We start from the raw sequence: 15,217 nt of genomic DNA on the forward strand, positions 1-15,217 counted from the left end.
GATCATTGGACATCGGTCAAAATTGTCCTTAGAAATAAGGAAATGTTTCTCGGTTATGGAGGTGATAAAGAGTTCGGCGTAAAGGGTTACTTCGATGCAAGCTTTAACACCTATCCGGATGACTCTGAGTAGCAAACCGGATACGTATAGTGGAGCAACCATTTGGAATAGCTCCAAGTGGAGCATAGTAGCAACTTCTACAATATGAAATCAAAATTTGCGAAGAACACACAGATCTGAATGTTGCAGACCCGTTGACTAACACCTCTCTCGTAAGCATAACATGATCAAAACCTAGAACTCATTGACTGTTAATCACATGGTGATGTGAACTAGATTATTGACTCTAGTAAACTCTTGGGTGTTAGTCACATGGCGATGTGAACTATGAGTGTTAATCACATAACGATGTGAACTAGATTATTGACTCTAGTGCAAGTGGGAGACTGTTGGAAATATGCCCTAGAGGCAATAATAAAATGGTTATTATTATATTTCCTTGTTCATGATAATTGTCTATTATTCATGCTATAATTGTATTAACCGGAAACCGTAATACATGTGTGAATACATAGATCGTAATATGTCCCTAGTAAGCCTCTAGTTGAGTAGCTCGTTGATCAATAGATGGTCATGGTTTCCTGACCATAGACATTGGATGTCATTGATAACGGGATCACATCATTAGGAGAATGATGTGATGGACAAGACCCAATCTTAAGCATAGCACAAGATCGTGTAGTTCATTTGCTAAAACTTTTCTAATGTCAGGTATCATTTCCTTAGACCATGAGATTGTGCAACTCCCGAATACCGTAGGAATGCTTTGGGTGTACCAAACATCACAACGTAACTGGGTGGCTATAGAGGTGCACTACAGGTATCTCCGAAAGTGTCTGTTGGGTTGACACGAATCGAGACTGGGATTTGTCATTCCATATGACGGAGAGGTATCTCTGGGCCCACTCGGTAATGCATCATCATAATGAGCTCAATGTGACTAATGAGCTCAATGGAACAAGTAAAGAGACTTTCCGGTAACGAGATTGAACGAGGTATGGGGATACCAGCGATCGAATCTTGGGCAAGTAACATACCGATAGGCAAATTGAATTGCATACGGGATTGATTGAATCCTTGACATCGTGGTTCATCCGATGAGATCATCGTGGAACATGTAGGACCCAACATGGGTATCCAGATCCTGCTGTTGGTTATTGGCCGGAGAGATGTCTCGGTCATGTCTACATGGTTCCCGAACCCATAGGGTCTACACACTTAAGGTTCGGTGATGCTAGAGTTGTTATGGGAAATAGTATGTGGTTACCGAAGGTTTTTCGGAGTCCCGGATGAGATCCTGGACGCCACGAGGAGTTCCAGAATGGTCCGTAGGTGAAGATTTATATATGGGAAGTCCTCATACGGTCACCGGAAGTGTTCGGGGGTTTGCCGGTATTGTACCGGGACCATTGAAAGGGTTCCGAGGGTCCTCCGGGAGGGTTCACCTGCCCCAGAGGGCCCTATGGGCTGTATGTGGAGGGGAACTAGCCCCTAAGTGGGCTGGGCGCCATCCCCTAGGGCCCATGCGCCTAGGGTTAAGGGGAAACCCTAAAGGGGACGCCTCCCTTGGCTTGGAGGGCAAGTTTCCCCTCCCTAGCCGCCGCCCCTCCCCTAGATGGGATATGAGGGGGCCGGCCCCCCTCTCCCTTGCCCCTATATGTAGTGAAGGGGTGGGAGGGCAGCCGCACCTTTCCCTGGCGCAGCCCCTCCCCCTCTCACACACCTCCTCCTCCTCCATAGCGCTTGGCGAAGCCCTGCCGGAGAACCACGAGCTCCATCACCACCACGCCGTCATGCTGTAGGAGTTCTCCCTCAACTTCTCCTCTCCCCTTGTTGGATCAAGAACCCGGGCTGTACGTGTGTTGAACGCGGATGTGACGCCCCGAGACCGATGCGCCAGGTGTCTGCCAGTTATTCGCCATCGTTGCCATGTCATTTGCTTGCGTGTTGCATCTTGTAATGTCATCATCCGCATTGCATCTGCATGTTTTCAAAACTTGCATTCGTCCGGGTTCCCCAGTTCTGTCCGTTTTCCCTTCTGAGCCCAGACACACTTGCACGCGCCCGCGGCACGTCCGAAATATTATTTTGTAAGTGGCCAAAAAATGTTCTCGGAATGGGTTGAAAGTTGGCATGCGGTGTTGTTATGTTGTAGGTAGGCCGCCTGCCAAGTTTCATCACATTCGGAGTTTGTTTGATGCCCCAACGGATAACTATAGCGACATTATAGTCGGTCAAAACGTCAGACGTTTTTGGTCTCCGGAAACAGTTGCCGGGCTGCAATCCTCTCCTCTCATCTCAGCCCACTACCACTCACCGCCAGGCCCTAACTAACCTCTCTCATCAGCCCGCGACCCTCCTCGCGCGCGCGTCCGAAAGCTGTCCCGGACCCGACCCGGGCAGTCATCACCGTTGGATCCGGATCATCCCCTAACGTCTACAAAACATCTCCGTTTTGTTAATTGGGACTTCTTAGCCTATTTATTCGCGACCGTCCGATTACGATCGGAGGGACGAGGTAGCCCCTAAGCCTAGTCCACCTACTATATATATTCACCGGACCAAACTTTAGCCCAACCCTAAAATCTAGGAAGTTTGTCCCTGCCGCCGCCGCACTCATCTCCCACCTCGGGATCATCCTCGATCCAAAATGCCACCAGCGAGTCACTCCTCTCGATCCACCTACCACAGCGCCTGCAGCCTCTGTCCGGCCAGCCACGCCGCCGGCGGACCCAACAGAGGAGCCTCACCCCTGCTCCTTCATTCCTCCTCTGATCCTCTCTCTTACTGCTCATCTCTCCCCCCTGTTTCTACCTCTACAGGAACGCCCGCGCTAGCCGCTCGCGAAGGCCACGACCAGACCCGACGCTTCCCGCGCCTGTCAGACCCCCCTCTGCCGTGCCGTACTCCTTCCCCGAGCTCCTTCTCGTCGGCCCAGCAGCACCGAGCCACCGGCGAGCAGCAGCGGCTCCTTCCTCCCTGACCGCGGCCATACCGCAACCCTTGTCGGCGAACCCAGCAGCAATGTCGTCCTTCCACCCCTGCATCCTCCCGTGCTTCCCCGCACCACCGAAGCCACCAGGACCCCGCCGCCCTGCCAAGTACTTCACCGGAGCACTGTCGTGTCCGCGTGTTCCTCTACTTCATCGCCGCCATGGGTCACGAGCGCCTCGAACCCCCCCCCCCCCCCTGCAATGTCGCCTCGCCAGCCCATATCGACTGCCCGGATCCGTGTCTCCGCTGTCTTGCCCGTTCTGGCCGGATCCCGCCGGCTGGGCCCTGTCCCCGGCCACCGGTGTCCTCGCCGGACCACCGCCACCGTCGTGCCTGTTCCCGCCTCTGCTTCGAATGGGAGGAGCTTACCCGTCACCGTTAACCGCGTCCGGCCGCGTGGGCCGCGTCCTCGCGGTCCAGTTCCGCCAGCGCAAGACGACCCGTTGCACTGACTGGGCCGAAGCCCATGGTGAGACCCCCCTTCAGATCTCTGTGCGGTTGGTCCAACAGTTGCAGCCCGTGTCACATTTTTTTAGTTCTGCGTTTTAGCTATTTTTCCAGGAGTTTGCTGTTTTGCAGAAAACCCCCCAAGCAACATGCATTTAATAACTCATAAATGGTGCATCGGATTAAAATGATTTATATATGAAACATGACTAGAATTTCTTCTAGTTTAATAATATGGCACTTTCATCCATGTTTAAAATGTTTAAACTTGTTGTTTGTTTAATTTTGCATAAATGCCATGTTAAAATGATTTATTTCATAACTAAATAACCGTAGCTCCAAACCTAACAAACTTTATATGTAAATGGGGTAGAAAAATGCCTAGTTTAACATGGTACACTCATCTTGCATGTTTAACAACTCTAAAATATGGTTTAGGGCAGAACAGTACCAAACCTAATTAATGCACATGAGGATTTTCCGAAATTGTTTTTTGTTGTTTCCGGTCTCATTTAAACTTGACTAGATAGGTAGCTTTCTTTGCTTCACCCTCTTGCCATGATTAACAACATTTAATATTGTTGGGTACATAAACAAGAGAGAATTAAATAAGTCATGTGGTGTTTTCTTCAATATGCAACTCCGTTGCATAATGAGCTCCACTTAATTTGTAGGATTGTTTGTGCACTTTGCCATGCCATGCTTCATTAAACCAGACATGCATCATACTTGTTGTGCATCATGCCATGTTGTTGTAGTGGTTGTTTACTATGTTGTTTGCTTTCTTTCTGGTGTACTTCTTCTCGGTAATCCGGTAACGTCGTGTTTGTGAGGACTTGTTCGACTACGTCCGTTTGTCTTCTTCATGGACTGGTTCTTCTTCCTTGCGGGATTTCAGGCAAGATGACCATACCCTCGAAATCACTTCTATCTTTGCTTGCTAATTGCTTGCTCTTTTGCTATGCCTATGCTGCGATACCTACCACTTGCTTATCATGCCTCCCTTTTTGCCATGAGCCTCTAACCAACCTTGTCCTAGAAAACTTTGTTTGGCTATATTACCGCTTTGCTCAGCCCCTCTTATAGCGTTGTTAGTTGCAGGTGAAGATTGGAGTTTGTTCCTTGTTGGAACATGGATATTTTGTTGGGATATCACAATATCTCTTATTTATATTAATGCATCTATATACTTGGTAAAGGGTGGAAGGCTCGGCCTTATGCCTGGTGTTTTGTTCCACTCTTGCCGCCCTAGTTTCCGTCATATCGGTGATATGTTCCCGGATTTTGCGTTCCTTACATGGTTGGGTTATAATGGGAACCCCTTGATAGTTCACTTTGAATAAAACTCCTCCAGCAAGGCCCAACCTTGGTTTACCATTCGCCACCTAGCCTTCTTCCCTTGGGAGTCACGCATCCCGAGGGTCATCTTTATTTTAACCCCCGGGCCAGTGCTTGTCTAAGTGTTGGTCCAAACTAGAGCCCCTTGCAGCGCCACCTCGGGGAAACTCGAGGGCTGGGTTTAGTTGTACGGATTGCTTATCCGGTGTTGCCCTGAGAACGAGATATGTGCAGCTCCTATCGGGATGTCGGCGCATTGGGCGGTCTTGCTGGACTTGTTTTACCATTGTCGAGGATGTCTTGTAACCGGGATGCCGAGTCTGATCGGGTTGTCTTGGGAGAAGGAATATCCTTCGTTGACCATGAGAGCTTGTGATGGGCTAAGTTGGGACACCCCTGCAGGGATTTGAACTTTCGAAAGCCGTGCCCGCGGTTATGGGCAGATGGGAATTTGTTAATCTCCGGTTGTAGAAAACCTGAAGTTGATCTTAATTAAAATACATCAACTGCGTGTGTTACCGTGATGGTCTCTTCTCGGCGGAGTCCGGGAAGTGAACACGGTGTTGGAGTAATGCTTGACGTAGGTTGTTCTAGGATCACTTCTTGATCATAGTTGTTCGACCGTGCTTTTGCCTTCTCTTCTCGCTCTCTTTTGCGAATATGTTAGCCACCATATATGCTAGTCGCTTGCTGCAGATCCACATCATACCTTTACCTTACCCATAAGCTTAAATAGTCTTAATCACGAGGGTGTGAGATTGCTGAGTCCCCCGTGACTCACAGATACTTCCAAAACCAGTTTGCAGGTGCCGATGATACCGTGCAGGTGACGCAACTGAGCTCAAGGAGGAGCTCGATGAGATCGTGTTCTTTATGTTGTTCCGTTTTCTAGTTGATCAGTAGTGGAGCCCAGTTGGGACAATCGGGGATCTGTGTGACATTTGGGGTAGTCTTCTTTTATTTTGGTTTCGTAATCGGACCTTGATTGTATCTGGATGATGTAATGCTTTATTCATGTATTGTGTGAAGTGCCAATTGTAAGCCAACTATGTATCTCTTTCCCTTATGTATTACATGGTTTGTGTGAAGATTACCTCACTTGCGACATTGCTTTCAATGCGGCTAAGCCTCTAAGTCGTGCTTCGACACGTGGGAGATATAGCCGCATCGAGGGCGTTTCAAGTTGGTAATCAGAGCCTTCCCCGACTTTAGGAGCCCCCTGCTTGATCGAATCGCTGGCGTTGTTGAGTCTAGAAAAATGTTTTGAGTCATTTAGGAATTATATATATCGGAGAGTAGGAATTCTTTTTACTCCTCAGTCCCTTCATCGCTCTGGTGAGGCATCCTGACGTAGAGTTTTGACTCTTCTCTTCTCTCAAATTACACTAAAATTTCTTTTAGGATCACGCGGGTATCTTGGAATCGTTCCGATGGTTTTGTGACGATAACATTGTTCTTGGTGCCTCCTGACATTTAGGGGTTATGGCAATGTCCCGGGGAGTTGAGCTCCGAGGTGTTGTCGTCACAATTTTATCGTTGCAGTTCTGGAATACGTGAGTTTCGCCGACATCAAAAATCTCTTTTATGCAGTTGTTGGTGAGATAACCTCGACGCCACCCAGTACTGGGGCGGGAGTTCGGGAGTATTGCCATAACTCCTATAGCGGGTGCTTTTCGAAGGTTGAGGTAAACGATTTTCGAGGGTTTCTTGGTTATGTGTTGAAGGATGGATACAACTAGATGTAGGATTTGTTAGTTTTGGGTGAGATATTATGCTTCCCCTGTATCCCCAACACCTGATTGCATAACCGGAAAGTTTCGGGAGTTTATAAGTGGGAATTCAAGTAGCTCTTAGGATATCTTTCTGACAGATGTATGATATGAAATTGGGGTTCGACGTCTAGTGGTCCGCCTATTCACGGTTGGTTTTACAGTGGTCTTGTTGTGTCTTAAAGAGTCCTTGGCTATGCCGACTCGGGGACGCTTCTTATGTCATGTGCACTGCCTTGTACATGATGGTGCTGTACGATCGAGCTTGTGTAGGCCCCACCACTAAAACTTCGGACGAAATCTCTATCATATGTTTGTTCCGGCTTATTCTGCAAGCCAATCCTTGTTTTGTTTTGAGTTGTGGTATTTGAGTTGCTTCGAAGTCAAATGTTAATTCCATACCTTCTCTAAACGGTGTTCTCATACTCCGATGTGAACACTAATCCTTCATGATAATCGAGATTGCCATGTCAATCCTTTTTCAACCGGCGTGTCTCTCTTCAAGTGGATCCGATCATTTCAACATTTGCAAGATCCAATCTCAGTTTTTCATCAACGTTGTTCGTTTCATTCGTCTTCAAGTTGACTTTGTTTTCCCTCCCTCCCACCCTTTTTCTTCAAGGACTCATATATCTTAATAAAGTATCCATTTTATTCATGTGAAGACTCTTCATTCTTGTCTTTGAATGTTCTTATCCAGTGATGCTCATGAAGATTCTAACGGACCTTCTAGTTCATCATTCTCCATTCTTTTCTTCTCCGGTGGTTTCAATTCAAGCGTTATTGATCATATATTTTTCCTTGTTTCAATGTCTTCTCATACCGGTGCACCTCATAATCATCCATTTCTCGCTATTCTATTGTTCCGATGCCTTAAAGATATCTCAGAAGACTCGTCTTGTCATTCAAGATCCATTCAAGTTCTTTTCGAGGTTGTTATCTCATTCAAGCCACTTAATTCAACCGGTAAGCCACTTAATTCAACCGGTATAATCTCTCTTCAAGATCATTACAACGGTGTTTCCTTGAGTGGGCCCTAACCCACAGGTCTTTTCCCAGGATCTTACCTGACTCTTCTAATTCTACCGGAGTTATTCTCAAATTCATTTCAAAAGTTTGACGTAAGAATGATTCATCACCAGTCACATGTATTTCTCCAAGATCTTTTAAATTCTTTTCATCGTTGGCTCTACCTCTTCGCTTTTGATTCTTCCGGAGTGTCTAAACAATTCATGGTGGTGTTTCTCGTCGTCTTTCTAGGATTTTGAAGACCGAAGAAGAGTTTTTCCTCCATATCTTGCTCCATCCTCTTCAAGATTCATGGTGCTATCTTGTTGCCATCCTCTCATATTTGTTTTGATTGTGAGAATCCTATTCACCCATCAGGAGCTATTCAAGATTCTTTTCAGTTTGATTCTCCGAAGGACATCATTTCGGGATTATTCATTCTCAGCTTTCAGCTCTCGTTATCTAAATCTTACCGGTGCATCATTCAAGCCTTCTATAATCAGCTCGTGATCTTGGCATTCACTTGTATCTAAACTCTCTAATGTATGTTTGTTCATTTGCTAATTCTTACCGGTGATTCATCCTTTTATTTCATCCGTTGTTCAATTCTTACAGCGGCTCTTCCAGGATTCTCTTCCGCTGTTATCATATCAATTCATTCATTGTTCCAATCATACCGGCGGTTCGTTGAAGACCTTCTCAAGTTTGCGCTATATCTCTTTTAATCCTTTCTACGAGAATAAGTAGTATGCCAAATCCATTGTTTGTCATCAATCTAAATTGGTGAAGGATAAGCACAATGTAACTCTTACTCTTGTTTCATCCAAATGATTCAATTCCTTATTCGGGAGGTTCATCAAAAATTCTCAGTTTCTATTGCTTTATCTTTTCTCCCGATATTCCAAGTTTCCACTTTATCTCGTCGCAAAGCTTCATCTAATCATTGCAAGGATGCAATCTTATTCTTTTCATCCTTCTTTTCGTTTGATCATCCTTTTGTTACCGGAGTTCTTCATGGATGTTCTACATGACGTCTCATCAAAGATTTAATTCCTTCTCGAAGTGTTCATTGAGATTCTTGTCAGAGGAGCTCAAGTTTTCTTCATCTTGTAGTCCGGAGTGCAATTCTTTCTTCAGTATCATTGGAGGTGGTATTATGTCATTCTTGATCATTTGAGTTCATGTTTCGTGATTAACATGTTGTTAAGTATGAGATATTTTAAATCCATCAATCTCATCATTTGAGTTATCTTGGGTAATATTTTCACCTAAAGCCTTCCCTAACGATTGTTGCTATTATGGTGCTTATAAATGACTCAAGTTCTTTTATCCGCCCGGTGAAATAAGTTCTCGTCTCCTTGTTGATATCAATCCAATCTATCGTTTCCGTCAGTGGAAGAATTTCAACTCAGTTTTGAGAGGTTTTCCATAAGCCCACAACAAGCTTACTCTTTTCGTTGTGGGTTTTCAAACAACTCCGTTCGACCATTATCCTAAGGATGCCTTTTCAAGCTCAATTGTGGCACAACTTGGCATTTTCTTCCCCATTCTTTTATTTCAATTATTTATCGTCTATTCTTTTGTTCCGGAGGCATGGTGATGTTTCTCTCTTCAATCCATCATCTTGTTTGTCAAGATCATGTTCTTTTTATGCCTATCCATTTAACCGGAGTGTGGTGCCATTCTGCTCAAGTTCTCTTCGCCTTATCAAGCCTTGCATCTCTTTTCAACCGGAGTGATGTCTGAGATTTTTCTTACCCCTTGTTCCCTTCATTCAATAGTTCCGGAGGCAGTGTGTTGTGATTTCATCAAGTATATTCTCATCTTACCAAGTTCTTATTCAATTCCTTTTCTTTTCAATTGGAGTGCTGCCCGAAGTTGTTCTTCCTTGTTCCTCTTTTCTAACGGAGTGTTTTCAACTTCGTTCATCTCCATTACATTCTTTCTTTCAATTTGTTCAACTTCTCAAGGTTCTTTGGGTTCACTCGTTTGTCAAAGAAGCAACTTAGTTTTACCTCTGCTCTTTCTCTTCCGTTTTCCCTCCGGTGCCATTCTAGATCTCGGGACGAGATCCTCTCGTAGTGGTGGAGTGTTGTGACTCCCCGAGACCGATGCGCCAGGTGTCTGCCAGTTATTCGCCATCGTTGCCATGTCATTTGCTTGCGTGGTGCATCTTGTCATGTCATCATCCGCATTGCATCTGCATGTTTTCAAAACTTGCATTCGTCCGGGTTCCCCCAGTTCCGTTCGTTTTCCGTTCTGAGCCCAGACACACTTGCACGCGCCCGCGGCACGTCCGAAATATTATTTTATAAGTGGCCGAAAAATGTTCTCGGAATGGGTTGAAAGTTGGCATGTAGTGTTGTTATGTTGTAGGTAGGCCGCCTGCCAAGTTTCATCGCATTCGGAGTTTGTTTGATGCCCCAACGGATAACTATAGCGACATTATAGTCGGTCAAAACGTCGGACGTTTTTCGTCTCTGGAAACACTTGCCGGGCTGCACTCCTCTCCTCTCATCTCAGCCCACTACCACTCACCGCCAGGCCCTACCTAACCTCTCTCGTCAGCCCGCGACCCTCCTCGCGCGCGCGCCCGAAAGCTGTCCCGGACCCGACCCGCGGAGTCGTCACCGTTGGATCCAGATCATCCCCTAACATCTACAAAACATCTCCGTTTTGTTAATTGGGACTTCCTAGCCTATTTATTCGCGACCGTCCGATTACAATCGGAGGGACGAGGTAGCCCCTAAGCCTAGTCCACCTGCTATATATTCACCGGACCAAACTTTAGCCCAACCCTAAAATCTAGGAAGTTTGTCCCTGCCGCCGCCACACTCATCTCCCACCTCGGGATCTTCCTCGATCCAAAACGCCACCAACCAGCCACTCCTCTCGATCCACCTACCACAGCGCCTGCAGCCTCCGTCCGGCCAGGCACACCGCCGGCGGACCCAACAGATGAGCCTCGCCCCTGCTCCTTCATTCCTCCTCTGATCCTCTCTCTTACTGCTCATCTCTCCCCCTGTTTCTTCCTCTACAGGAACGCCCGCGCCGGCCGCTCGCGAAGGCCATGACCAGACCCGCCGCTTCCCGCGCCTGCCGGACCCCCCTCTGCCACGCCATACTCCTTCCCCGAGCTCCTCCTTGTCGGCCCAGCAGCAGCACCGAGCCACCGGCGAGAAGCAGCGGCTCCTTCCTCCCTGACCGCGGCCATACCGCGACCCTTGCCGACGAACCTAGCAGCAATGTCGTCCTTCCACCCCTGCATCCTCCCGTGCTTCCCCGCACCACCGAAGCCACCAGGACCTTGCCGCCCTGCCAAGTACGTCTCCGGAGCACCGCCGTGTCCGCGTGTTCCTCTACTTCATCGCCGCCATGGGTCACGAGCGCCTCGAACCCCCCTGCAATGTCTCCTTGCCAGCCCATATCGACCGCCCGGATCCGTGTCTTCGCCGTCTTGCCCGTTCCGGCCGGATCCCGCAGGCTGGGCCCTATCCCCGGCCACTGGTGTCCTCGCCGGACCACCGCCGCCGCCGTGCCTGTTCCCGCCTCTTCTTCGAACGGGAGGAGCTCGCCCGTCACCGTTGACTGCGTCCGCGTGGGCTGCGTCCTCGCGGTCCAGTTCCGCCAGCGCAAGCCGGCCCGCTGCACTGACTGGGCTGAAGCCCATGGTGAGACCCCCCCTTCAGACCTCTGTGCGGTTGGGCCAACAGTTGCAGCCCGTGTCACATTTTTTTTAGTTCTGCGTTTTAGATATTTTTCTAGGAGTTTGCTGTTTTGTAGAAAACCCCCCAAGCAACATGCATTTAATAACTCATAAATGGTGCATCAGATTAAAATGATTTATATATGAAACATGACTAGAATTTTGTCTAGTTTAATAATATGCCACTTTCATCCATGTTTAAAATGTTTAAACTTGTTGTTTGTTTAATTTTGCATAAATGCCATGTTAAAATGATTTATTTCATAACTAAATAACCGTAGCTCCAAACCTAACAAACTTTATATGTAAATGGGGTAGAAAAATGCCTAGTTTAACATGGTGCACTCATCTTGCATGTTTAACAACTCTAAAATATGGTTTAGGGCAGAACAGTACCAAACCTAATAAATGCACATGAGGATTTTCTGAAATTGTTGTTTGTTGTTTCCGGCCTCATTTAAACTTGACTAGATAGGTAGCTGTCTTTGCTTCACCCTCTTTCCATGTTTAACAACATTTAATATTGTTGGGTACATAAACGAGAGAGAACTAAATAAGTCATGTGGTGTTTTCTTCAATATGCAACTCCGTTGCATAATGAGCTCCACTTAATTTGTAGGATTGTTTGTAAACTTTAACATGCCATGCTTCATTAAACCGGACATGCATCATACTTGTTGTGCATCATGCCATGTTGTTGTAGTGGTTGTTTACTATGTTATTTGCTTTCTTTCCGGTGTACTTCTTCTCGGTAATCCGGTAATGTTGTGTTTGTGAGGACCCGTTCGACTACATCTGTTTGTCTTCTTCATGGACTCGTTCTTATTCCTTGCGGAATTTCAGGCAAGATGACCATACCCTCAAAATCACTTCTATCTTTGCTTGCTAGTTGCTCGCTCTTTTGCTATGCCTATGCTGCGATACCTACCACTTGCTTATCATGCCTCCCTTTTTGCCATGAGCCTCTAACCCACCTTGTCCTAGCAAACCGTTGTTTGGCTATGTTACCGCTTTGCTCAGCCCCTCTTATAGCGTTGTTAGTTGCAGGTGAAGATTGGAGTTTGTTCCTTGTTGGAACATGGATATTTTGTTGGGATATCACAATATCTCTTATTTATATTAATGCATCTATATACTTGGTAAAGGGTGGAAGGCTCGGCCTTATGCCTGGTGTTTTGTTCCACTCTTGCCGCCCTAGTTTTCGTCATATCGGTGTTATGTTCCCGGATTTTGCGTTCCTTACACGGTTGGGTTATAATGGGAACCCCTTGACAGTTCGCTTTGAATAAAACTCCTCCAGCAAGGCCCAACCTTGGTTTACCATTTGCCACCTAGACTTTTTCCCTTGGGAGTCGCGCATCCCGAGGGTCAACTTTATTTTAACCCCCCCGAGCCAGTGCTTGTCTAAGTGTTGGTCCAAACTTGAGCCCCTTGCAGCGCCACCTCGGGGAAACTCGAGGGCTGGTTTTAGTTGTACGGATTGCTTATCCGGTCTTGCCCTGAGAACGAGATATGTGCAGCTCCTATCGGGATGTCGGCGCAACGGGCGGTCTTGCTGGACTTGTTTTACCATTGTCAAGGATGTCTTGTAACCGGGATGCTGAGTCTGATCGGGTTGTCTTGGGAGAAGGAATATCCTTTGTTGACCGTGAACGCTTGTGATGGGCTAACTTGGGACACCCCTGCAGGGATTTGAACTTTTGAAAGCCGTGCCCGCGGTTATGGGCAGATGGGAATTTGTTAATGTCCAGTTGTAGAAAACCTGAAGTTGATCTTAATTAAAATACATCAACCGCATGTGTTACCGTGATGGTCTCTTCTCGGCGGAGTCCGGGAAGTGAACACAGTGTTGGAGTAATGCTTGATGTAGGTTGTTCTAGGATCACTTCTTGATCATAGTTGTTCGACCGTGTTTTTGCCTTCTCTTCTCACTCTCTTTTGCGAATATGTTAGCCACCATATATGCTAGTCGCTTGCTGCAGATCCACATCATACCTTTACCTTCCCCATAAGCTTAAATAGAACTGATCGCGAGGGTGTGAGATTGCTGAGTCCCCCGTGACTCACAGATACTTCCAAAACCAGTTTGCAGGTGCCGATGATACCGTGCAGGTGACGCAACTGAGCTCAAGGAGGAGCTCGATGAGATCATGTTCTTTATGTTGTTCCGGTTTCCAGTTGATCAGTAGTGGAGCCCAGTTGGGACGATCGGGGATCTGTGTGACATTTGGGGTAGTCTTATTTTATTTTGGTTCCGTAGTCGGACCTTGATTGTATCTGGATGATGTAATGCTTTATTCATGTATTGTGTGAAGTGGCGATTGTAAGCCAACTATGTATCTCTTTCCCTTATGTATTACATGGGTTGTGTGAAGATTACCTCACTTGCGACATTGCTTTCAATGCGGCTATGCCTCTAAGTCGTGCTTCGACACGTGGGAGATATAGCCGCATCGAGGGCGTTTCAGTGGATGCGCCATTGTTCGGCGCTTAGATCGGAATCGACCGCGATCTGAATCGCTGCGTGTATGACTCCACCAACCGCATTCTTGTAATGCTTCCGCTTGGTGATCTTCAAGGGTATGAAGATGCACTCCCTCTCTCTCGTTGCTAGTATCTCCTAGATTGATCTTGGTGACATGTAGGAATTTTTTTGAATTATTGCCACGTTCCCCAACACTCACACTAGCAGAGGAGGCCACCGACATCGTCCTCGGCCTCGCTTCCTCGGCTGTGAGCGCCACGCCTCTCAAAATTGACGCTACGGGCATTGCTGCATCGACGCCCACAAGCTATTCGAAGGATGGCTTCAACCACAACGTTGGCGGAGACGAACCCATGGCATCATGCCAGACCGCTTCGAGTATGCCTACGTCCCTCATCGTGCCGCTAGGGGACTCACGAAACCTGTGGACTGAGCCAACTCTCGTGCTCGAGCCTGACGCACTGGTGCTTACCAAGTGCTCGATGGTGAACATCAAGCATGGTGAAAACACTACCGACAACATCAAGATTACTATGGTGTCCCTACTACCATCCAAGGTAGTCCTAGTGTTTGTTGATAGCAAGTTCTTCATTGGAGTGTGCATGTTGTGGGTTGTGGCCATCAGAATGGCAACCATGGCCTCCACCTTTGCGGGTGTGGATCACATGCAAGGGACTCATGTTCAGGCCAAGAACATGGTCGTCATTCGTGCGCAGTCAGGAGGAATGACAACTCAATGATGACCATTCATTAGAATCTTTGTTTGGATTCTTGTTGGTAGGACTTACTTGTAATTGTGGGACTGTAGAGGGTGAAAACTGTAAAAGCACCTATATATGCAGCTTGCATCTGGGAATGAATCAGACAGAGTTCTCCAGAGAAATATTCTCCTCCTCTCTCTCGTGAACTTCCTCTCACCCGAGCCTCACCCAAGATCCGCAACATGGCATCAGAGCAGGTTGGGGATTCACTCCAGAATCGCTCAGATTGATGGCACTGAGTGTTGGAAGGCAAAGGTAGAGGTTCTGGGGCCCGATTTGGTGTGGCAGAGAGTCAAATCGGGGTTGCTTGATTGTGTGCTTGGCTGTAGTGGAGAAGGGGACCAGCGGCTGTTGCAGTGGAGCAGGGGGCCAGCGGCGGCTGCAGTGGACCAGGGGAGCCAGTTGTGAGCAAGGCAAATAGCCAACGGACTGGAGACAGAGGTGGTACCCAGGAGGTGTAGTACAGCCGCTGTTCAGGGGTTGAGTATGATTTATTCACGTGAAGGTGAGAGTGGTGAGTTGGTTCTTGGGTGCAAGGTTGAGGTGCAGCTAGAAGGTAGGCTACAGGATTGATTCACAGGGGAGTTTACTCGCTTTGAGGTGGTGATTGAGGGTTGTATAGTACTGAAGTGTGACCCTGAAGAACTTG

At 47.3% G+C, this 15,217-nt stretch overlaps 1 pseudogene across 1 annotated transcript in view; it reads left to right on the plus strand.

Annotated features, from left to right (window-relative positions):
• LOC125541263 (uncharacterized) overlaps nt 1-15,217 on the plus strand; it is a 251,915-nt pseudogene that overhangs the window by 62,743 nt on the left and 173,955 nt on the right. The gene's annotated exons all lie outside the window — the stretch shown is intronic.

Source organism: Triticum urartu, chromosome 3A, assembly GCF_056163025.1.
Source record: "Triticum urartu cultivar PI428250 chromosome 3A, HENAU_Tu73, whole genome shotgun sequence".
Lineage (NCBI taxonomy): Eukaryota > Viridiplantae > Streptophyta > Magnoliopsida > Poales > Poaceae > Triticum > Triticum urartu.